This window comes from Zonotrichia albicollis, chromosome 1, assembly GCF_047830755.1.
Source record: "Zonotrichia albicollis isolate bZonAlb1 chromosome 1, bZonAlb1.hap1, whole genome shotgun sequence".
NCBI lineage: Eukaryota > Metazoa > Chordata > Aves > Passeriformes > Passerellidae > Zonotrichia > Zonotrichia albicollis.
Window position 1 is genome coordinate 151,157,109 of NC_133819.1, and position 24,729 is coordinate 151,181,837.

The 24,729-nt window shown below is 49.8% G+C and overlaps 1 protein-coding gene across 3 annotated transcripts in view; it reads right to left on the bottom strand.

The window, feature by feature from the left end:
* The window catches only part of PTP4A3 (protein tyrosine phosphatase 4A3), a 41,882-nt gene that overhangs the window by 12,902 nt on the left and 4,251 nt on the right, over positions 1-24,729 (bottom strand). The window lies entirely within an intron of this gene.

A 24,729-nucleotide genomic window follows, 5' to 3' on the forward strand; every position in this document is an offset into this window, starting at 1 on the left:
TGAGGATATTTTGCTTTTACTTTTCATGCCTTTGCTCTCTGGGCTTCCAGTGTGTTTAATGCCATCTGTCCTAATGATTTGATCTGATCCTGATGATCAATCTGATTTGACACACCAGCACCAGAGGTGCACAAGGGAAAGCATCAAAAAAAATACTTTTCTCCCTCCAAACAACCTCATACCTCGTTTTAACCGGCTGCCAGGGACATCAATACAAACTGTGCCCATGTTTACCCATGTCCTGGATTAAATCCCACCTGCTGAGCAGCCCCGTGGGGCTGGGAGCTGCTGCCAGCACCAATGCCAGCGCTGCCCCCTGTCACCATCCAGCACACAGTTCATGCTCCATCAGTGCTCTGGATCCTGGACAATTTTTTATTGGCTTGGGCGTGCTCGCTGCCAGTAAGGGAGGCTCAGTGGGAACCGCCTGCCTACGAGAACAGCGAGTGCTCCTTTCCCACAAGGTCTCCTCTCTCCAGTGGAAGCGTTTCAAGTATTTTGGCAATCACACATCCCAGCAATTCAGTCCTGAAGCCCATAAATCCCTAATGGGTATTCAATCACAAATCATCCCCGGCGGTTCAGGCTGAGATGCTGATCTCCATATTAAGCGTGGCAGAACAATGTGGAAAAGGGAATTTCAGCTAATATTAATAACCTGCCAAGTGGAATATAAATCCTTCTCATTTGAGCGCTCCGGGGGATGGAGAGGAAGCATGTGAGGACACAGTGAACAAGCCCTGGATGAGGATGCTCAGCAATGCAGCAATGGCCTGTCAGGCTCAAACCCGTCTTGGGGAACCTCGATGAAAGGAGGCTGTAGCCAGGTGGGGGTCGGTCTCTTCTTCCACAGAGAGGACAAGATGAAACAGCCTCAAATTGTGTCAGGGGAGGCTTAGATTGGGTTATAAGGAAAAATTTCTTCACTAAAAGGGTGCTCAGACATTGGAGCAGGCTGCCCAGGGAAGGGGTGGAATAAATATCCCTGGAAGTGTTCAAGAGGCATGGATGTGGCACATGGTTTAGTGCTGGACCTGGCAGTGTTAACAACTGATCTCAGAGATCTTTTCCAGCTTTAATGATTCTATGATTTTCTTTTCACCATGGCTGTGAGAATTTCTGCTTCTTACACAAGAATTCTGCAGCCAAGAGCACACTGAGGATCCAGTATGAACACACACCAGTGTGGCAAGACAGCAGTGAAGGCTGCTGCTCTTGGGGATGGGGACAACTGAGCCATCATCTCCTTGTCTTAAACCCCCCAGCTGAGGGGATCACAGGGGTCTCTGAAATATTCCTTTGCAGGGTGGCAAGACCATTACAAATGTCTTGACCTCATCCCAGATGTCCAGGGACTGAGCCTGCAACAAAGGAATGAGGCTGATCTTCCTCATGGCAACTTGATGGAAAATAAAGGTCAGATCTTCTTCACCCAGTGACTGGAAGAGCTCGGTTGGAGCAGTGAGCAGCTGCCTGATCTGACGGCTGTGCTGCTGGTACCTGGCTAGCAGAACACAGATGGTGGAGTCAGGTTTTCCTAAACACAGCACATCCCCAAGAGAAGGAAAAGGAAGCTGTGCAGAGCCAAAGTGTCGCTCCACATGAGCCTTAGCAGCGGGACTCGGAACAAAGGCTCTCACTCACCTAAACAATGTGTATCTCACCCATACATAAATATAGATCTCAGAGTGAGCACATCTCCTGTTCAAAGTTCATCTTCAGAGAAATCCAACAAAACACCCAGCTGTGTCACACTTTCTTGACCTCTCTCCTGCTTTCAGCTCACGTAGCAAGACACCGACCAGCCCTTTCCCCTTTAGGCTGATGAAGTCTTGCTCTCCCTGCTCCCAACAAGCACTTCCATCACCCCGAGAACTGAATCCAAGTTTCTGAGTATTTGCAATTATCACCCTGCAGAAGTTTCTGCACACATCCGTTGCCACTGACATGAGTGACCACGAGGAGCAGGTCTCTGAGGCTCAGCTGCAGATGTAAGATCTGTACCAGCAGTACCACCACTGTCACCATTGCCACCAGCATGAGCAATGACGTCAGAAGCATCACTACTGACACCACTGCCCCCAGTGTTACCACTGCCACCACCACCACTGAAACCAGAATCAGCAGCACCCCCACTGTCACCAGTGCCACCACAACCACCACAATGACCATGAGCACTACTACTGCCACCAGTGTCACCACTGCCATCAGTAGGAGGAACACCACTGCCACCAGCATGACCAGCACCACTGCCACCAACACCACCATTGCCACCAGCATCAGCAGCACCAGCACCACCATTTCATGGTGCCACCATTCCAAGCATTGCCACCAGTGTCACCACTGCTACCATCACCATCACTGCCAGGGAGAACAGGTCCCAGGACACAGAGAGCCACAGAGCTGTCCCCAGCCTGTGACTGCAGCTGGGACACAGCCAGTGTGCTGAGATTTCCTCCAGTTGCATCCGCACGGAAGGAAACAGGAAAGGTCCGGGAGGAGAGCGACGGAAACAAAACACCCAGCAGGAGCCGGCATCTGTGGGGAGAGGTGCAAGCAGCACCAGCACATCCTGCTCCAGGGGAGGCAGAGCTGCACAGAGCAGATGGGATGTCCTGGAAAAGCCATGCTGGGTACCATGGTGGCTGTGGGTACCTGCTGCCAGGGGCAAAGCAGTGCCCAGCACCATCTGCCAGGGCAGCATCATGGGGTTCTTCCGCCAAGGGGTTAATTTTTAGGTTGTTTCTCTTGCTGCACGTTATGTTTTCTGAGCAAAACACAACAAGGAGGATTAAAAATGCACAGGTGTAGAGGGAGAGGGATGGGGGACTCTTGGCAGCCCATGAAAACACACCTGCAAGATAAACCAAGTCATGCGTCTTTCCCCACATCCTTTTTGGTGTGCAGTAAATACTGGCTAACACGAAATTTTGCCAAAGAGATCTGTGCAGCCCTTGATTTTACAGCTCCAGTTGGACTTAAGGAGTTTGGTAGCACTTAGAGAGCAGGGAAAGATGACAGCATGTGCAAGCAGGAGGCACTCAGGACACCAGGAAAGAGGGAGGAATGGGGAAACTGAGGCAGAGAGCCAGCCAGATAAAAAGAAGAGCAAACTCTTCCCAGTACTGTGCAAGCTGGGAATGCACCGGAGGCACTGGTAACATGATCAACCCTTTCTTATCTTGTATTTGCACCTTTTGTCTTTGAAGAGAGGCTGAGGCACAGAGTGGAAAGTGCCTACAAAGGTCCTTTGGGAGTTGTTTTTCCCTCTCACCCAGATTCACAACCCCTGGACACCGACCCTGCGCTCACACTGGAATTCCTGTGATGCCACCAGTGTCAGGGCTGCCTCTCCTGCCCAGAGCTCACAGGGCAATGCCCTGGAGGAAACATGATGCTTCAAGCACCCCTTCAACAGCCCCTTAGCTGGAATTTCAGCTCTTCCCTTCTCACGCAGCCCCCAAGCAACTCGAATTTGAGGTCTCCATGGACAGCTTTTTAACCCAATTCCTTCTTGAACCAGAAGAGATTCAGCCATCAGAGAATCATAAAAACCACAAAAAGGCACTAAACCTTCCATGCTGTGGGGAAAAGGAACCCCCTAGCTGAACACAGCCCCCCATCCATCCCTCCCACCCTGTCCTCAGCAGAGGACAACTCACAGTGAGATCCTGGTTTTATGGTCTGGGATATCCCCTCCACTGCCTTCCCCCAGCAGCCACGAGGAGCTTGCAGCCGTGTGCCCACGTCAGAGGTTTTTCCTGGCTTGGATTTGAAGGGAAAGGAGGAAAAAAAAGAAAAAAGAGTGGGGAAGAAGAGAGGCCAACTCCATGGGGAAAAGTAATAACAGGCTTGGGGCTGGCTGCCTCCCAAATCTGCAGAGGGTGTGCCCTAGAGGGTTTTTTTGGGGAGGGGTGAAAGGTTTGGTCCTTTGGGGATAGATGGTCCCCACGCTCTGGTGGCCAATGCACAGGGATGTCAGGCACCCCAAATACTGGGGGCCAGCTCCCCCCATCCTTCAGGGATTTCTTTTGGCCAGAAGAATCAGGGGAAAAAAAGCAAATCTGTGTGTGATTGCGCATTTCCAGGCTTCAAGCCTTGTCCAACAGTATCTTTGGAAAGAAAAGAATCCCAAAGCAGCATCCTTGCCCCAAAACACACACTGGGGGCAAACTGACCCCAGTGCTCCCCCCTAACAAGTGCCACTGCCACGTGTCTCTCCCACCCTGGAACTCTGGTGCAGCTGAACATCTGTTCAGCTTTTTCTTGTGGTTTCTCACGGTATTTTGAGCAAATTTAATACTTGTGGCAGGTGGCAAAGCTTGGGGGTGCAGAATTATGTGGTTTTTGGGGGAAACATGAGAAACAGCAGCACACTCCTGGGTAGGGCAGGGAGGAGCTGCCACGACCTCCCCTTTGAGGTGCAGTTGGAGCCTGAACCTCTGTCCCAGGAGACCTGAACTTTGCTATTTGCTATGTCCCTCCTCAGTGGGGGGATTCTGATGGGAATTGTCCCTACATTACCTGGTCACGCCACCAGGAGCCCTGAGCCAAGGCCACCAGAGCCCTGCCTGCGTCACTGGCGCCTCTTGCACAAGCCCCAGCCCAGGCAGGCTGCGGTGGCTTTGATGGAAGTTTGCTGATGGAGGGGGCTCCAAGGGACTCAAATCTACCCAAAGGATGGATTTTGACCTGCAGACAATGTTGAAATAGTGTTCTGTGACATGCTGGGGATGCAACACAGGACAGAACATGCTCTGCCTGTGATGGGTCCCATGGAAAGATCTCTGGTGGCATCAAGCTATGGTCAGGATTGTGCAGAGAAGCCAAGCTCTGGAGAAAGGCAGCTCTTCCAAGTCAATGGCACCAGGTTTAGATGGTGTTTGTGTGTCTCTCAGCTTCCTCCACCATCCAGACTCTGTGCTGCTTGGGGTTGTCCTCCCAAACCATCTTGCTGTTGCTCTGCACTTTTTGTTTTATACATTTCACCCCAAGACAGGGTCACACAGATCCTAACAGGCTGCTGGGAGGTGGCAGCACCACCAGCTCTCTCCTGTGTGAGGGACACCAAAGCACTTCTGAAGGCAGCCACCAAGCCCATGGGGACAGTAACCCCCTGGGTTGTCTCCTCCTCATCCTCTCCAGCCATGGCTACTGTCACTTTAACAGCAGAAACTGCCCCTTGAAACAGCCCCTCCAGGGATGTCCCTTTTCCAGCAGGATGGGACAGAGCTGCTCTGTGTAGGTGAGAAGTGTCCCCTCAGGAATATCAACAACACAGAGAGGTCCTGGGGAAACACAACTGAGTGTCAGGCAGGATAATTAAAAGCCATGGAGGAAGTGAAGGGAGATGGGAAAAGAGGCTGCTCCTGGGTAGGATGTGTCAAGGTCTGGCAGTGTTATCAAGACCCCAGAAGACATCACACTCCTGGCTCCTCCCATTAAGCCCAGGTCCTGCAGAGATGGTTTTCCCTAAAACCCTCTTCCAGAAAACTCCTTAGCTCCAGCAGAAAGACACAGCAGAGCTCTGTGGTTGCCACAGGACAAATGATCTGCAAAAGCAACATGTTGACAAAGGTGGGTAGTTCCAAGCTGCCGGATTTGGATGCATGGCTACAGCAGGGCCTGATCCTGTACCCTCTCCTGTTCCCCTGCACCCTCTCCTACCCTTCTGGACCCAGCCATCCTCAGCAACAGGGACAAAATCCTATGGTCCTTGTGCAAAACCTCAAAGCTGTGCCAAGAGTTGTCCCACACCTGTGGGAGCTCACAGAGCAAATGAAGGTGGTTTTCTTTCAAATAAAAGATCAAAGGGCATGAAATGCTGAAAGTCACAGCTGTTCTTGCTGGAGGGACAGCAATGTCTCCACTCCCTCTGCCAAGCCTGCCTGGTGTGTAAACACTGCCTCATGTCCTCAGCCTGATTTGCACCTTGTCCACATGGGAGATGGGGAATAAACTGGAAGGAGGAGGAAGGAGAATCAAGCATCACTCTGGAGGGAGGAGATTAAGGCAGTGGGAGCTCAGATTGCTCAGGGTCTACAAACCAGAATAACAGAATTGTAGACAGAACTGTAAAATCATTCAGGTTGGAAAGGATCTCCAAGCTCATCAAGTCCATCCTTCAACCAAGTACCATCCTACCCACCAAACCACATTCCTGACTACCATGTCTACCCATTTTTGAACACTTCAGGGATTTTTTCCACCAGTTCCCTGAGCAGTCCATTCCAATGCTGAGTTGCTCCTTCAGTGAAGAAACTCTTCCTGATATCCAACTCGAATCTCCCTTGGTGCAACTTGAGATCTTTTCCCAACTACAGAACTTCTGAACCCCAAAGCTCCTTGGAAATACACCTTGCAGCTGAGCTCAAATGGGCATAAAAAGGTGAGGATGTGGCAGTGGCTCTTTCTGCAGCTCAGGAATTGGTGGTCAGGGAGACCTCACTGCAGGCCTTCAATATATTAAAGAGATTGAAAAAAAAAAGATTCAAAAAGACTTTTACATTGGGCTGTAGTGATAGTACAAAAAGCAACAGCTTTAAATTGAAAGAGAGCAGGTTCATATTGAACATAAGGAGGAAATTTGCTATGATGGGAGTGGTGACACACTGAAACAGGTTGTCCCCAGAAGCTGTGGCTGCACCAGCCCTGAAAGTGTTCAAGGCCAGGCTGGATGAGGCCTTGAGAAACCAACTCAACTCCATTGCAGCTGGTTGCAATGGAAGGTGTCCCTGTCCATGGCAGCACGGTTGAAACTAGATAATCTTTAAAGGTCCTTTCCATCCCAAACCACTGCATGTTTCTCTAAGTGTCTGATGGCCAGAGTGGTTGCGAGTCACCACGACCCTTCCCCTGGTTTCTCCACATCAGCTCCCACCCAGCTTCCCACCTGCAACTTCACCAAATGGGGTTCAAACTGGATTCAAGTTTAACCAAGGTACTAATAAAAACCTTGCTGGAACAGCACGCTCAGAATTAGGAAAATGGGATGAAAAACCCTTTGGGCTGGAGCCCTAAAATGCTGCAGCTTGGGACTTGGTGGTTTTGGACTGCAGAAATGGGCTCCCCAATTACCACCAAGCCTGTCCCTTTCTGGGCTGCACACCAGAAGCAGGGAGCAGCTGCTGCAGCCCCAGATGAGCAGATTTTAAATCACATCCTCACTTGTCACACAAGAGATGCTCTGGCATGCCAAGGCTGCTCCCAGCCACTGTTGGAGGCGAAACCAGCTAAAAAAAGATGGCAAACTATACAGATCCTGGCACTTCTTGAACTTAAATAAACTGTCTTTTGATACAGAAGATGAAGAGTCATCCAATCCTGTTCCTGTCATTCACAGGAAGGATTTCCAGCAGTGGCTTTGTAAAAGCCAGCAAACGCCCTGGTATTTCAGGAAGGGAAATTGCAATGATTTGCATGAGCAAAAAGCTCATGTCAGAGCCACTGTGGGATGATGATACTTGGTGCTCTTCCCATCCTGTCAGGGAAAGCAAGGAGAAGGTCATGCAGCACAGCCAGCTGGCTTTGATGGACTGTGCCCAGGTGATTTTGGAGATCACTGAAGAAGGACCACATCCTCAGGAGAATGGCAGGATGAGAAAGAAATCCATCCTGTCTAGAGAGGAAACACCACCTGAACACCATAACAAGAAGGAATGGTGCACCCAGGAAAAGCAAATCCAACTGTGGGTTGCAACCTCAAAGGTCCTTTCCAGACTGACACCACCATTGGACGACATGGAGGTGAAGTGGTCATCACCAAGCGTTTTTGGGGCTGGAGGAACGTGCAGTCAGCATCACTTCTCCCCAAAATCTCAAAAGGTTGGAAGGAGAGGGTCTGATTGTTCAGGAAGTACCCAGGAAAGCTTACTCACGAGCATGCTTTGCCTTTGACTCTCTTTCATCTAGATTTTTGCATAAATCTGGTGCTGCCTTTAGGGAAATGCAAATTCCCCAGAAAAAGGGGAGCGTTTCAAGGTGCTGGCTGCTCTGACGCGCCAGGCAAGGAAGCGACGCTTTTATCACCTGAACATTAAATAAAGGCTGAGATGTGAAGCCTCCCCACCCTGCTAAGCAGGAAAACTTCCTCAGCTCCTAGGGCCGGATCCAGCAGAGATGGGACACCAGGCAGGATGCAGCGTTTCATCCGTGCTCTGCACATCCTCCCCAGCCCCAGGGGTGAGCTTTAATGGCCTGGAGACACGCAAGGCTCTGCTTGGTTTCCCGGCTCCGCTTGGCTCCCTGGCTCCCGGATGGTTTCTGCGGCATTTCTGACACCCTGGCGTGGGTGGCATTTCCAAGCCACCCTTGCTGTGCTGGAGCAGGCTCTAATCAAGCTGAAAGCAAATGAGCTTCCCTGGCTAAAGGAAGCTGCAAGCTCAAATTCATCATTTATCATGAAGGTGACTGATGATAGTAAATGTTTCTGGGGATGCACACACACATGCTCTGCCTCTCAGCAGGGAAAAAGGGAAAGGAGGTGAATGGAAAAGCAACACCAGTAAGAAGCTGTCTGGGTTAAATACTGGCTTTGAAATCCATCCAGAATGATCCCTGTCCCTGTGCTCCCAGGGGCACACAAGAGGGTTTTTCAGCCTGGGGAGGAGGCAGACAGACATTCCCTGTTCTGTTGGCCATGAGTGTATCCTAGGAGGGTTTTTCTCCACCTCTTTTTCATGCTGCTTCCTAAAGAGCCAGGCTGCTGCAAACAGAAAACAAAACATTGAGGAATATCTATGGAGACTTTGCAGAACACCCAGTGCTGAGTTAAGGCTCAATTAATTCCCCCATTGTAAGCTCCTTTGGTACAGAGAAAAAGCAAAATTAGGGCATTCCTATTAATATACCTGGCTCCATGCTGAAATCCATACTGTTTCACTATCCTAGAAGAAAAACCCTACAGACACAGATGTGTACACAGTACTTCAGCAGCCAGCACTAAGGATGTTTTGCTGCTTCACAAATAATTTAAATTTGGCATTGCACATGTCAACCAAGAGCAAAACAAGCCTGGTGTGGGCTGGATCACAGTGGGACAGAGGGAGTAGACACAAGGGACACTGAAGATGTCCCTTCTAGCCACAGGACATGGGGTTCATCTGCTCCAGTGAAAAACCAGCAGGTACTGGTTTGGCTCAGTTCTACCAGCACGAGGCTGTCTTGGCAAAGGCACCATGGAGTTGATCATGCCTTGGGGGAGTTAAAAAATAAATTTTAAAAGTTTATTTTCAGCTTGATCCGTTCCCAGCCCATGTCTCTACAAACAGGCAGCTGTACTGGCAGGGCACTGTGGGCAGCACTGGCACAGGCAGCCAAGGGTTGCTAAATGAGCACTGTAATTCAATGCTGAGCCATGGGGTGAAACTCTGCCCTGTGTTCCCACAGGGGAATTTCTCTGGCATTTTCTTTTATCAGCTGGTCAATTAAACATCCCCATCCTGTTTCCAGATCTCCTGTAAGCGTCATTTGTCACGCAGATGGAGCACATCCTCTCTGCTGTCATTAGCACGTCCTGGGCTGGCATTTACTAGAAACAGAGGGACTTCCCTCAAGCTCCACCAGATAGTGGCACCTGGAAGGTTGTGGGGACCTCAGCAAGAAACCTCCCTGCAAGGTCTGGAAATTCCAACCAACCTGTCCCATGTGGACACAGCCTCCCTGTCTGAGCCTCACAAGCTGGCAGGACTGTGGTGATCTGGCACCCATGGAGCCATCAATAACTCAGGCACAGGGGAACTCCTGCCTCAAATCTGCTCCCAGGAGACTGGCACAGTGTAAGAAGAGGAGGCTTTAGTTAACACTAAGGATCAGCTCTGAGCTCATCCAATTCTCCAGCAAGGCAGGAGCATCACTGTGGCATCGCTGCCTCCAAAGCTGGTGACAACACCTCCAACTCCTCACCAGGAGCACATCCCAGCTTGCAGCCACAGCACCCAGCATGAGGAAGGTTCACACCATGCAGGACCAGTAGTGCATCCCTCTGATGCCAGGGTATTGATAAAACACTGGTCTTCAACCTGTCCCCTTCAATAAAACAACAGCTCCATGAAATCTCCCCTAACTTTAGCAGATATCAATTTTAGCCCAGCTGCCTGCATGACGCCTCTGCTGCATTTTTATGCCTAGCTTCAGGCAATATTCTGATTTTTGTAATGCCTGAAGACAGTTGTGGGGAATACACAGCCATTTTTAAAGCAATGGCAAAAATAAAACAGTGTTTTAAAGGGAAACAGAGGGGGGAAAAATATCCTTGTTCTGAAAAAAAACCCAACAACCCTACTAAGATTTGCTGACAAAAACCTCCAACATGTGAGAGACTCCTATTCTGATCCCCATCTCTGAGCCATGAAATCACAAAGCTGGACCATGGACTGCCCCACTTCTCCACAGCTCACTGCCACTCTGTGCTTGTTATCTTGGGGGAATGGAGTGAGGTTACATGGTTGTCCTGTGCAAAAGCTTTTTACACATTTGTTGTCATTCAGATGAGTACAAAATCTGATTTGTTTTTTTTTCAACTTTCATTTTTGGAAGTTATTTATCATGCCTCTGCATTTAGCAGAGAGCCCTAAATGGATGGAGGGTGCTCTAGAGCAGCTCTGGGATATACAAAAGGTATTTCCATGTCACATTAACCCAGCCTTGTACAAGATGAGAATTTGAGGCAAACTTTGTCTCCTAATCACGCCTTTCTCAATGAGTTCATTTTCAGGAAGCTGTCCCATCCACTAACCTCAAAAAATGTCTCTGGCTCGCATCCATTAAACCAGATAAATGAGAGTTTGTAAGTTCATAACTTGAACTGAAGTCAGAAAGTTTTGTCTTTCGTTTTCTAGAGCTGATTCACGGCCAGCCTGACCCGAAATGTGGGCTTGCTTCAAGTTTTTTGTCATTTCAGGGTTCATTTGCAGTTTAAAGTGATGCTCTCCTCTTGCCTGAAGTCTCCTGTGCTCTCATCCCAGCTCAGTGCTGGCACAGCTGCTGTCTGCACTCCCCAAAGCCTGTGTGGACAAACTTTTCAAACTTGATCAAGTGAAATGCCCCTGGATTTGCTTCTTTGCCAGAAATTCAGAGGGATGTCAGGCAGGAGAGAGCACCATCTTGGACTTGTTTTTATCTCCAGAAAGACATTGGAGCTTTTCCAAATTGAGCTTTTCCCCTCTCTGCTGCACCAGTACGAGAATTGTGAGCTTCCTTATTTCACTGAACCCAGCTGTATTTCTGGCCTGCAGAGTCAACAAGAGGAGCAGCCAGCTTTTTGGCTCCCTTGGAAGCTCTGCAGTCCAAGAAAATCAGACGAAGCATTTGAATGTGCTCAAGCTTGTTCGTCAACAGTCTGATTTCGGAGGGACCTGACCCCGCGCCCGGGCCGGCTGACGCTGCACTGACAAGAAGATTTTTGGGTCCTGTGTGCAACACTCCTGCAACAGCCCCGCTGCCAAGTCTTGCAAAAGTTCCCAGGCTGAGGAGCTGGACTTGAGGAGCATCTACTGCAGGGTTCATGTGAGTTGCTGAAACATCTCAGCTCATGGGGAAGGGTCAGAGTGGGGAAGGACGTGCATGGTGTTGACTACAACTCAATAAAAGCAACAAAATGCCTACAAAGGGTTGTGTGATATCTCATATTGACTGTCACAGGAGGGCTGAACCACCTCCAGCCTCCCCAAGGGGTGAAGCATTGCTATGGGCATCTCACCCTTGATGCCTTGGCAGTCTCACGGACATCCTGTGGATCAGATGGTCACTGCAGTCACACATCACCACCATGTCTGGATTGATGGATGAGATTCCTGGTCCTGGCCAATGAACTGTGCTCCTCTGAGGAGATGGAGCATCTAAAGCACACTTTTAGAGCTAAAGGATATAATTTCCTCCCTTTGCCCTGCCCAAGGTCACTGAAGGACATTGACCTGCGTGGAGACACAGATCTCCCTTCCCAAATGCCCTCTCTCAGCTCCAAACAGCACCAAACTCTTTCACTAGGGTCCTTCAGAGACAGGAAATGCACCCTCAACCCCAAAATGTGGTGATCACTCTGGATCCTCCAAACAGGCTCATCCACAAGGCCCATCTGAGGTGTGGTGCCTGGTCATGGCCCAGGATGAGGCATCTGGCTGAGCCTGCAAGGTGGAAAGTTCAAGTGGTTGTTGTTTATTTGGCTTTGCAGAGAGCAGTCGCCCAGGCTGAACGTGGGCCAAGCACCTTCCCATGGCAGGAAACGCTGCTGGAGTCTTTAAATAACCACCAGTGGTCAGGGCTTTGGTTTACAGCTGCTCTGGATGGAAACCATCCCTCACTCTGTGTCTGCTCCAGCTCTCTCCTGGGTGTAAATGTCAACACTTCTCTCATTACCTCCTAGGTCTTCATGTCCATGTCCACCAGCCCCACGTGGAAGCTTGATAGAAGCAGGAAAAGTGTTCCAAGCACAGGCATAAAAACACATGTGGGCTTCTCATTCTTTGTGAAAAATGAATTTTATGTCCTACAGTCAAAGCTTCTCTTTGCTTTTGTGTAAATTTGTACCTACCTGGGGCTCTCCTCACCCTCCCCATCCTGTTTTAAGGTCCACACACATTTCCTCACACTCCAGCACTGAACTGCACCACCATAAGTGCTCCTCACCTTCCTGCAGCTGGACTGGTGCGTTACCAGTTCATATGATTAAAATTAAGAATAAAATCCTTCCTCTAGGGCAAGTAGAAAATGCCAAGATCTCACCACAAAGGCTTTTCTCAAGTATTTCCCTGGGGTACTTGAAATCAGAAATCTTGCCAAGAGCCTGGGTAGAATGGGTCACCCAGCAAATCCTGCTTTACTGATGGAAAGTTCCCAAAAGCTGTTTCACTGGGAAGCCTGGCTACTTGGGGATTTTGGCTTGCCAAGACTCCAGGGAACACAATTTTTATCTTCTTTTACCTATAGCTGTTGTTAACATACTAACCTAAAATGATGGCTGGTGAGAGGAAGCTCTGTAAATACGCAAAATAACATTTTACAGTTGGAAAACAAGACCTTGTCCTGACCTCCCCTCTTGGGCAGATTCACTGGCGCACAGCAAACTAGTATTTTATTTTAAACTGTGCTTGTAAAAAGTTAAAAAAAGCTGCTTCCTTGACACTTAAGTCAGGTAAGGACACAGCAGGCCAATCTGCCATATAAATAAGTCTGCTCTTGTATACACATGTGTTTTAAAATAAGCTTATGAAATGTAAACACATGGGCTTTAACAAAAAATAATTCAGCCTCACTGAAACCATTTAAGTGGGACTGAGCCAGGCTTCAGAGATCTGCACAGGGCATGCTAACTTTGACCCAAAAACCCCTTAGAGACAAATAGAACACTTTCATAAACATGCAAAAAGGAGCAAAATTCAGTATTTTTCTGAAGGATCATCCCTGGAGCTGCATTTCTGTCTTGGTTATAGGAAGAAGAGATTGGGGAGGGGGGAAGAGTTTCTCCCAACCCATGTGAGCACGTTCCACACTGTTCACCTTCTTTGTACCACTGAGATGGGCAATTTTTCTATTTGTTCCTGGCCTGTACATCCCAGGAGGGGAGCCAACCACCAAGAAACTTGGGTTTTAAAAATAAAACATAGCCTTGGCTTGAGAGGCAGGTGCAGGGGGAAAAACTACTTTTAACCCTCATTCTGCAAGAGGGGAATGCTGCGACCCCTCTGAGTGGTGCTTGTCTGAGTTTAGAAGATTTATGTGGAGTCGATGGAGACATCTGATGGGTGGTTAATCCTGGTGCTGGGCACTGGGGCTGGGGAAGTGGACATCAAAGCATTCCTGCATCTGCTGGGGAAATGGGAGAGGCAGCAGACAGAGCCCTGCCTCCTCTCTGCACGGCTGCTGGGGCTTCAGGCAGCACAGACCTGAGCCTGGGGCACTCCAGGACCCAGAAAAGCTGTCTAGAGGTCTGAGCAACCCCCTGAGGATGGATCTTCCCACTTGGTTTGCTGGGTTTCCATCCTGCTGCAAACACAAACATGAGGAGAGCTCCAGCCCTCTGATCATTTTTATGGTCTCCTCTGGACCTGCTCTGACAGGTCCATGTTTTTCTTGTGCTGAGGACCCCAGACATGGGCACAGTTCTCCAGGTGGGGTCTCACAAGGGCACATTCTGTGATTCTGTGAAGATGAGCTCCCAGCAAGCTCATGAGATCTAGGTATCCCTAGATCCATCCATCCTGGGATCCATGGTGGAAGCTTTTCCTACCACTGACAGAAGATGGTTCAAACCTCTCGTGAACTGGTTTGGCAGCAACCCAAGAGTTAGCATCTGGCCTGGAGATGAAGAGCACATTAAGGATTTAGCAGGACCTGACAGCTCATAAAGGGCAGCTATGGTAACTTTGTCAAAGGCTGGCATTCAGGACTTCTTCATCCAAGGAGCCAAACAGCCTCAGGCAAGCTGTCCTGGGGGAGTTCTGGGTACACTGCATAAATCTCCAACCTTATTAAAGCTCCAAAGACCACAGAATCCAGCTCCTGACCTTCCCCAGAGCAGAAAACTACAAAACGTTTCCTGTTATTTATAGCAGCTGGAGAGCCTGATGGGAAAACCCCACTTGTGAAATGTGGGCTGCTTGCCATGGCTGCTCTCAGGGAACGGTCAGGCTGCTCTGAACTCCAGCCTGGATGGACCATTTCATCCCTGGGGCCACTTCAGCCTGGAGAAGACCACATCCAGAGGCTCCACAAGAGGAACAGGCAAAAGGATCTTGCTCCTGTTGGCTCTTCCATGTCATGTTTGCATGGCCCAACTTGAATTAGACAAGGCTGAGCATCCCAGAGAGGTGTTTTCATCTGTGGGCTACAGGCACATGGTCACCTTTGAGGAGCACTGTTAACCTGTATGAAGCTCCACCTGGATGTAGCTGACCTCACCTAGGTGGGAACTGCCAGCTTTTCAGGGAAACTGAGGAGGTGAACTCCTTTGCCCACCTCCATGAGGTGCCACCCCCCTCCTCAAAGCATGGCAGGACAGGCACAGACACGTTTATCTGCTGGCAGCTGGATTCCCACCACTCTGGCATGCATGGAAGGTGCTTTCCAGCACATTCAGTCACGCAGGTACAGGAAACCTCTCAGCCCACAGCGAGCTCTTCCTGCACCAAGGATGGGCTTTGCTGCTGGGAGCCTCCCAGCACTGGCCCTGCCGGAGAGGAGCATTTGCTGTCACGTTGTCGAGGAGGATTCCCAAAGCTTCTGTCTTGGGCCGGTGCCAGTGTGGGTGTTGAGCTCGCTCCCAGGCCGAGGGAAGCAAGCTGTTCCTCACACAGGGCTGTGAGATGCTGTGAAGGAACTCACCAGCCATGAGAGGAGCAGCAGCTCTGGAGCTGCCACGATGGTGGCTGAAAGGCTGTGGTGGCACCCAGGGACATGCACTGACCACTGCCCTGCCACTGTCAAAAATGAGCCACCGGGCTGAGGGTAGGGTGACAGTGAGTGTCACCAGTGTCAGCGCAGCAGTGAACTGCTGCTGGGATTTAGAAGCACACTGGGAACAGCATAGGTCACACTCTGGAATTTCACCTTCATCATGAAGCTTCTGCTCCTGTCCAGGCAATGATGCTTTGTACAGGATTCCGCTTGAGAGCAGAAACCTGAATTTAGGGATGCAAGAGCCACATTAGAATCATCACAAAAATCACAGAATGGTTTGGGTTGGAAAGAATTTCAAATGTTGTCTAGCCCAACAGTATTTACTCCTGCAAGGAGACCTTCCAGTAGATCAAGAGACCATTTCAGTCACCTGGTCCCAGGATTCCTGACAAGCTCCTCCTGTCCTCTGCTACAGCTCTGCTGTTGGTGAATCTGTGTGGCCCCACAGCCAGTGTGGAAGACTGAGACCCTGACACATCTTATCCTCAACAACAAAGCCCCAAACCAGAGCCATGGCCAAGGCCTAGGCTCATCTCCAAAGAGCCCAGACAGATCTTCTCCCAGGGAGATCTCAGCCCTTGCGATGGACAAGTTCCTTCCAAACATCCCCAGGCAGTTTGCCTGCAAGTCCAATTAATAACTATATTTTGTCAACAAAGTCAGGTCAGCAGCAATTCATAGACTTCACGCTGGTTAACCTTTTCCCACCAAACAAGCCCAGGGATATTTTGACTCTCTGCCCTCGAGAAGTTTATTTGTGTAGGATCCATCCACTTACCAGCTTCCGGCAATGAAAAGACACACAAGGAGCGTAACTGCTTTCTAATAGTTGGGGAAAGATTTGATGGATGTGGCCAGGGCTCCCTGGCACTGGCACTAGAAAAGCAGAGCACTTGCCAAAGCCACCTGAGAGAGTCCAAGAGGCTTGTAATTAGCTCAGGAGAGAAATCAGAATGAGTGCAACAGCCCGACCATAGCCCCCAGATGCAACAGTATCTTCTGCGAAGAACCTGGAGGTGTTTGACTTGCTGGAGGCAAAATGCGTGGTCTGGGATTGTGGAATATTGAAAGGAGACTAACAGAGAAGAAACATCAGAGAAAGCCATCCCTGCTTTCAGCCTTGTCCACATGCCATCTCCCAGAAGGAGATGACTCAACACCAAACCAGTTCAAGATTCCCCACTACTTTTCACTGCCCAGGACCACATCTCATCATCTCATGCTCACTGGATTTTCAAGCAAAAGCAGGAGAGGGATCAAGGAAAAAGGCTGTCTTAGCCTTGGCCTGGTGAGGATTTGATGCCTCTCAGAAGAAGCACCAAGGAGAAAAATTTCTCACCTTCCTCCTGAGATGTGTGGGATGCATCTCTCAGCCCAGGATCACAGGCTGCTGCAGCTCACAGGGTGTTTCAGCTCCAGGTAGCCCAGAAACCTTCACTGTGATTCAAAAGGATTGGCCAAAAGGGATTCAACTTGGGACTCCTTCACTGCCTGGGCTCTCCTGGCAAATGATTAACAGATGCTGCACTGGCCGGGGAGCTCTTCACCCAGACAGAACAGCATCTGGCAGGCCCATTACTGCCTTGTGTGGCGGGTGTGCCCTAGAGAGCCTGGAGATTTATTGCCCAGATATAAAGTGACTGAGCTCTGTCCCAGGAGCACCACGAGGGAAAAGCAGAATTTATTCATAAGAGCCTGCTTATCACAATTTCAATTATTTGCACATGAAGGGGAGACCAGGAGGGCAAAAGGACCCCAGGGTAATATGGGGAGGTGACACAGTGCTGGCTCCAGTGGGTGCTGCCAGCTGGAGGAGGGTGTCTGGTTCAGTGAAGGAATGGCCATCCCAGAAGGGGGTAGGGAAAGCTGTGCCTTTTAACAGCAGTTGGGATATTTTCTTCAGCACATTCCTCTCCCTCCAGTAATCTTGTGGGAGCCTGGAAAGACGGGTTGTGAAATGCAATTTCTCCCTGCTGGCAGCTCTGTGGGGATGCCAGGAGCCAGAGCAGCCTTGCCACAGAGGCAGGACCAGTGTCCATCATGCTGCAAACATGAGACACTGATAATTAAACTGGGAGGTGAGGAGAAAGCCTTTCCCATCATACAGCTCCTCCCTGGCCTGGCTTGCCCCTGCATCAGGATGGACTTAAGAGTGTCTCAGACTGGGTGAAAGGATACAGGGTGTGCTCATCATGATGCAATATTTACCTCTTGAGATCTGGGTGAGGTCACGCATTTGCATCACTTTGGGCTGTATTTGCTTACAGATAGAGAGCAAAACCCTTCAGGTTTCAGAGTAAATCCCAGTTTGGAGCAGTAACTGGGAGAAGAGCACTGTGTGGGATGCACTGGCTCCTGGGTGGCTACTCCAGGGCACAAGGGGCCTTATGTGGTGCCTGAAATCTCAGTCCATCCCATGGATGTGCAGAACACTGGGCTGTATCTGGCAGCAGTTTGAGAGGACACTGCTCACAGCCACGTGCTGGGCTGAGCTGTGCACGCTGTGGTGTGTCTGTGTGACATGCCTTCATCCACCTCTGCTTTCAATTAAAGCCACTAATGATTTTAGCAAGAAAAGACTGAACCAAGTGCATCCCTGGCAGGCTCGCTAACACTGGCCAGATGTGCTGCTCCTGGCAGGTGCCACAGTGGTTGCAAGTGTGCAGGTGGCTTTGCAGGGGGAAAGTAAAAAAAATAAAAGTAAAAGAAAAAAAAAAGTTATGGGTCATTACCATCAAACCAAATCTTCCAGACTCAGAAAAACTGAATGGAGCCGGTCCTGGATGCTTTGTGGTCTGGGCTTGGGTGAGGCCTCAGAGCTGTAATGGTTTTATTTAGGGCAGGCAATAACCTTTGGCTCCTATTGGATTTGGGTCTGCCAGAAAGGCAGTTGGTGTGGCTGGATTAAAGCTGGTGGTAATTACATGCCAATGCCTCCTCTATAGCGAGGAAGGGCGAAACCTAAAAAGAAAAATCTGTCATCCCCCTGTTTGCCACTTCATGTGGGGACACCCCTTAACCTCCCATGAGCAGAAATCCAGCTCATACTCAGCATTAACACTTTGAAAAGTTATTGACAGCACAGTCCAAAAAGGAGGAGAGATGTGGGAATGCTCCTGGTGCCAAAATGCATTTTGTAAGAGACCAGATTCATCCCCTGAAGGACACCCTCTGCCTCGCCCAGCCACTAACCGACCCAGCAGCCTTCCAGCCTTCCCTGCTTCCCCCAGTGATCATGCCAAATACAAACCAGATGGTCCAAAATGCCTGCTTGAAGACATTCCCTTTTATCTGGTAATTGCTGCTTCCGAGAGAAAAGATTTTAAGTGGTCCTCAAACCCTCTTGAGTGACCCAGACACCTATTTTTGTCCCTTTTGGGTTTCTGAGCATCTTTGGCTTGGGCATCTGAGGCACTCTGCTTCTCCTCATCCCCTTTTCCTGGCAGCATTTGCCCCCTTAGGACAGATTTATTGCTACCCACTTGCTATCAGCCACATGCAATCCAATCCCACTGCATGGGGTGCCATGATGCCACTGAGATGGGCACCACTATCAGATGGGCATGGTGCACGAAATTCAGGCTGGGGGTAAAGAAATGAGGTGCAGAAGGCAAAACTAAGATGCTATTTGCAGTAATGGCAGTGATAACAGCTCCATCTAAAACTGCAGCAGGAGGAAATCCACACCCCCCACCAAATCTGACCTACACAAGCCTAAACTTAAATGAGGTACATCTGCATTGAGGATTTTCTCTTGTCCTCTTCAGTCACTGCATTTCTAGCTTTGACAAATAAACAGCCAGTCCTCAAACCTCAGGCTCTTTATTGCTTGTGGTTCCTTCCCCTTTGTTTCTAAGAAATTAATAACAGGAGGAGAAGGTTGCAAAACACACACTGACCTCTCCTTTAAATACAGTGAGAAATCAAATAAATAGGGAGAGAGGAACAAGGAAGATCCACTGCAGGCAGAAAATGCCCAGCTGTACCCACTCTGAGTGCTGGAGGCTGTAGATGCTGATTTAGGCAGCGAGAAAACGCGATGCACAAAGCAAACCTAGCGATGAGAGCAGGGTGCAATGCACTCCTGTGCTGGAGCTGCAGCTGTGAAGGAGCCCACAGGCTGCTCAGAAAAGATTCAGGAGGGGAAGTTAATGCCCAATATGATGTGCTAAACAACCATGGCCTGGAGGAGAGGAGCTGAAGGTCAAAAATCACTTAATGTGGAAAGATGCGATGGGATCTGCTGGTTTCCTCCTGGTATCTGCTGCTGATGCTCAGTGCCCCATCAGCATCACTCTCCCTGACAGTGGAGATGAGCTTTAGTGGGAATTGTGTTACACCAGCCCAGCAGCTTCACTGGAAACCAGGAGATGAGAATAATCCTGCTAATCACTGCAGAGGCCAGCTCCTCCTCGATGATGCCAATTTCTGCGTGGTTTAACGAGGGCACAGAACGATGGAAGGACACTGCAGGGGAACATGAAATCCTGCCTCAAATGGACACATGCTGGTGCAGTTTAGATTGGAGAGAAGGAAAAAAAGGAAAACAAAAAAGGTTCTTAACTAAAGGGAAACTTGGAGGAAATAAGGAGCTGGTGAGTGGGCACCGGGAGCATCCTTCCTTCCATCAAAGGTACAAGTTCTACCTGCCAAGGTGAAGGCAGAAGTCTAAATTGGGATGGATTAGCCAGCATCTCAGCACCACCAGGAATAAGCACAGAGATCCCAAAGAAAGCACATAAAAGGCAAAGAAAACCCACAGCAAAGATGCAGCATTGAAAAGTATGGTGAAAAATTATCATCCTGGGGGAAAAGCAAACACCTTGCAGCTCTTTCCATATCATCCTGCATAGTCCTACAGCTCCAAAAGGGGCCAGTGGTAAGGAGCCATGTCTGTATTTTGACCAGATGAACTTTCACATTTTAAATCCACTTCAGCCTTTGAGCAAAGCGCCTGGCACAGCTGTGCATGGGAAATGTCAGCTTCACAACACCAGGGCTGAGATTAGCAAGGCCAGGAACATGAGCCCTGGCACTACCAGAAAGGAGAGGGAAAGGTGCTCCTGAAGGCTGCAGGAGGGAAAAAAAAAAAGCTCATCTTCTGCCAAAATGGTGTTTGCATTGCAAAAGAGAAGTGTGCTCATGAAATTAGATAATGGCTTCAAATCAGAGAGCCATTGTCAGTGGAGAGGGTGGTTGGGGCTGTCCTTCTGCAGGCTGGGACCATCCCCAGTGAGGATGTCAAGAGGCAGCATGGTGGATTTTCCTTTTCAATGGGTGAGCTGCAAATCAAGTTGCTGGGGCTGCCTCCACTGCAGGAATGAGGAAGCCTAGATGCCCCTACACCCCTCCCAGCCATGCTCCACCAGGAGTTCTGGGGTTATTTAGGTTGGCAGACCCAGAGCACTTGGCAAAGCCTGCCAGAGGATAAATACCAGAGCAGGGAAAGGAGCCATCCAAGCTAAAAGCCAGTGTGGGTACAAGAAGAACAAGGCCAAATGGGTACGAGTCATCCACAAATAAATTTAAGCTGGAAATGGGAGCAGTTTGTATCTGTGTGAGCAGCAAGGCTCTGGCAACAGCTTTCCCAGAGGACTTGCCAGGGTCAAACAGCTCATTAGTTTTAAGAAGGAAGCTGGCAGGGGGTTTGTGTCATGGCTGCTTGTAACAGCAGGGGGGGGACCAGCCAAAAATTGCTGGTGGCCGTGGGGTTGCCTCCAGCAGGACCTGGGTCTGCAGGCACAGCCCACATCCCACCTGTGCCAGGGGACACGGAGGGATGCGAGCGCATCCGCTCGCTCTTGGAGAGGAAAATAAAAATGCACAGCTCCGTTTTTCCAGCTGACAGGAGCTTAAACACCGGCTGGGAATTGGGCTCAGGGCCCTGCGTGAAATTCAGCTTGGCTTGTCTTGAGACAGCAGCTCTACTCCCCGAGCACCCTACGAGCATTTCGGTAATAGCAGGGGGAATCAGACCTACTTGTCAAGCGTGTTGCTATTTGTGCAAACGCTCTGTACCAGAGGGAAGCTTGAAGAACAAGTCCCCTTTTTATAGTGCGTTGGATGCTGGCAGAGAGCCTGCAAATTAGAAGGAATTCAGAGAGGAGCAACGACAACAACAACAAAAAAGCCTGAGGGGCTGGAGGGATTAGTCTGGGAGGAGAAAAAAAAAAAAAAAAAAAGAGCTAAGTGTGTGGTCCAGTGGATGTGACTTTGGGTTGGGACAGCATTGGGTTGTACCCCATCCACAGCAAATCACCCTGTGCCATGTGCAGGTTTCCCTACCTGTCCTTAAGAGGCAAGATGTGTTTTCTGCCACCCCAGGAGACAGCTCTGTTGTCATGCCCACACAGAAAAAAAAATGATTTAAAAACTACATATACAATAGAAAGTTCAGTAAGAAGCTGCCAGATTAAAGGTCAGCCCATGAATGAAGTCAGTTTGAGTTGGAAGCAACTTAGCCATGGCAATGAAGGGTGTGTGGGGAAGAACCCCGTGATGCAATGTTTTTTTTAGGGTGGTTATACCCCAAATTAGCTCCGTTCACCCCCAAACCTACTGAACTGTGCAGAGAAGTGCAACATCCCCAAGTGGATGTAGTCTTGCTATCAGCATCCTTAGTTTTTGGGGCACTGAGAGGGGCAGGAGTGACCTGGATCATGGGTTTAATCATCAGCCTTCAGCCTGGCTGCACTTGCACTGGTGCCAAGGCCTGGAGAGGGGACTTGGGCAAGAGCCCAGAACTGTCTCTGCAGGGAGAAGCTTGGCTGTCCCCAGCTCGGGGTACTCAGCCTCATGGGGACAGTCCCGTGACCAAGAAGTTGCACCAGTCTGGATGCAGCAACACATCACCCTGGGGAGCACCAGCACAGGGACACCCAGAGCCTTTCAGGGATGAGACCAACTTTGCAGTATGTTGACCAAACCTCCCCCTTTTAGTGTCTGCCACACGAGCATGGATGAAGCTGTAATTTGCCATGACGGGACGTAGGAGAGGAGGGGACACAGAGGATGAGACAAGCCTTCCCTTAAATGCCCCCTAACGCCACCTTAAAAATAATGAACTGGGGGCAGTGGAGGTTACTGGCTTGGTATGAGAATTTTCATGAGCATGAGAAAAAGAAAGACCACATTGCTCCAAAGCTTTTTTTTTTAAGCAAGCTTCGGGGGCTCTGGGAGAGCAAAGTTTGCTGCAAAGTTTGTTTTCTGTTGTGCCCACGTTACCAAGCAGAGCTGGCCATGGAATGTGCGGCCAGGGGCACCCAGCTGTGCTGCACCCCTGGGTAAGGCTGGTGGCCAGGTAGGATGGCACAGTGAGGGTCACTGAGCCTTGGGCACTGCCTCCAGCCCAGGACATTGCCCAGCCACCCACCTTCCCAGTTCAGCACAACTCTGCTTCCAGCAGTGCCCCATTTCCAACAGTTGTGCTGCACATGCAGCTAATAAATAAACATATAGACATCAAAAAAGTGTTTTTTAGATGTTAGGATAATCAGGGCAATTGCCCTGGCGCCTTTCCCCGGCATGCCAGGGTGCAGTGCGGTAGCCAGCAGCTCCCAAACCCTTCTCCAGAAAAGTTCAAACCCTCAAATACTTGGAATTGCTCTTTGAGCGAATTTATTTTAAAGCCGCTTTAACGGCAGCTGGGAATTACCAGGGAGGCACTTTGCTCTGCTATTTCCCAGCTGCTGACCCCGTTCGCATCAAGGGGGCCCCGGGCAGCCGCCCAGCTGGGACGCTTGGGGACATGTGCCGAGCCAGCACTGCCTGGAGTTGCACCCAAAATTCCCCTTGTCCCAGCAAAAGCACAGAGAGAGGGGTTGTTGTACATGGCAGCAGTGAGAAAAATTAACTCCCACATCCAGCAGTGAGGGTGTGAGCTGTGATGCGGTAGAGTTATCTTTTAAGCCCCTGTTCCCATGAGGGCTGAAAATTGCAACCAACCATGTTGCTTCCTCCCCAGAGCAAAAGCAGAACTGGGAGGCTGTGAGCCTCCCAAAAACTAAATAACAGCCCAATGTGCTGATGGGATGTTGTTTTTTAAGCAGCATTTTAGTCTTAAAAAGGAAAGGGGTACTGAGCAAAATCAGTGACAATAAGTCAGCAGATAAATGTCATCAGGACTGCGAGTGACAGGTCCTGATGGAAGGCTGGAAAATGCTACCACCAGAGCTGTGGTTGCTCCTCCTGCAAACCTTCCATGTCCCTATTTCCCTGAAAGGGTTACAGAGCCCTTCTCCCCTCCACACCAACATAGGGACACCATGGCCACCCTGCCTGACTCAAGCCCTGGGGATGAGCTGGGAGCCTTGGAATAGGTGCAGGTGGCTGGTTTGGGTCTGGTGGCAGAGAGAAGCGACTCCAACCCCAACAGCTGCCAGATGTGAACCCACCTGCAGCCACCAAGTCACTGAAGTGAAGGGGCCCCCAAAGCCACAGGCAAAGTTGGCCTGATAGGCATCAACCCCCTGCAGCACTCGTGGCTTTCTTCTCCCTGCTGTCACGCTTGAAAAACATTTGTGGAAAAACACAGCAGTACGAAGAGGGTTTGAGTGGCAAGCTGGAGAAGGAGCTGGGGGAAGAAAACAACTTGGCAAGAAAGGAGGAGCCGAAGGACACAAGTGTTCCCATTTTGGTTCCCAACTCCCTAGGGTGCCGCTTGGAGCGTTTATTGACCAACTCGCCTGCCCTCGATGAGCTGGCCTTGCAAACTGTGGCAGGAGGGAGGCTATTCCTGGTCAAGGCATGTACAGCAGCAACACTCTCTTAACTCTATAATCAACCAGTGACACACAAAACACACAGTCAAGGACTTTCCTGGAGAGGGCTCTGGCTCTGCAGCTACTGCACCTGCAGCTTCACCACAAAAAGCCATCAGGTGCTTTCATGAAATGCTTCAGTGGTCCCCCAAAAAGAGCAAAAAAAGAGCAAAGTCCAGCCAGGCAGACACAAGCTGCTTAAAAAATCAAGTTGCACCCTTGACTCCAGCAGTGCAGCAGATAGAGAGGACTGAGTTGCCTCTCTCAGCATTAGAAGGAAAATAATCATTGTCACAAAAAAAAAAAAAAAAAGAGATGCAGCCAGGTCAGGTTCATTAAGGGTGAAAGGCAATGGTTTGACTCCAAAGCCAGCTGTTCTCCCCAGCATTGATACGATCTTCCCAGCACAAGTCTGCGCAGGAACTCGTCATCCCCCCGTTCCTTGCAACACGATAGCACAGCACATCGCCCCCAGCTCCCAAGTTAAACATCTTATTAACTGCAGTGACGTAAAAGAGGAAATCTCCGAGAACTATCACAGAGATGAGAGGGAACACATTTACCATCAATAGGCAAT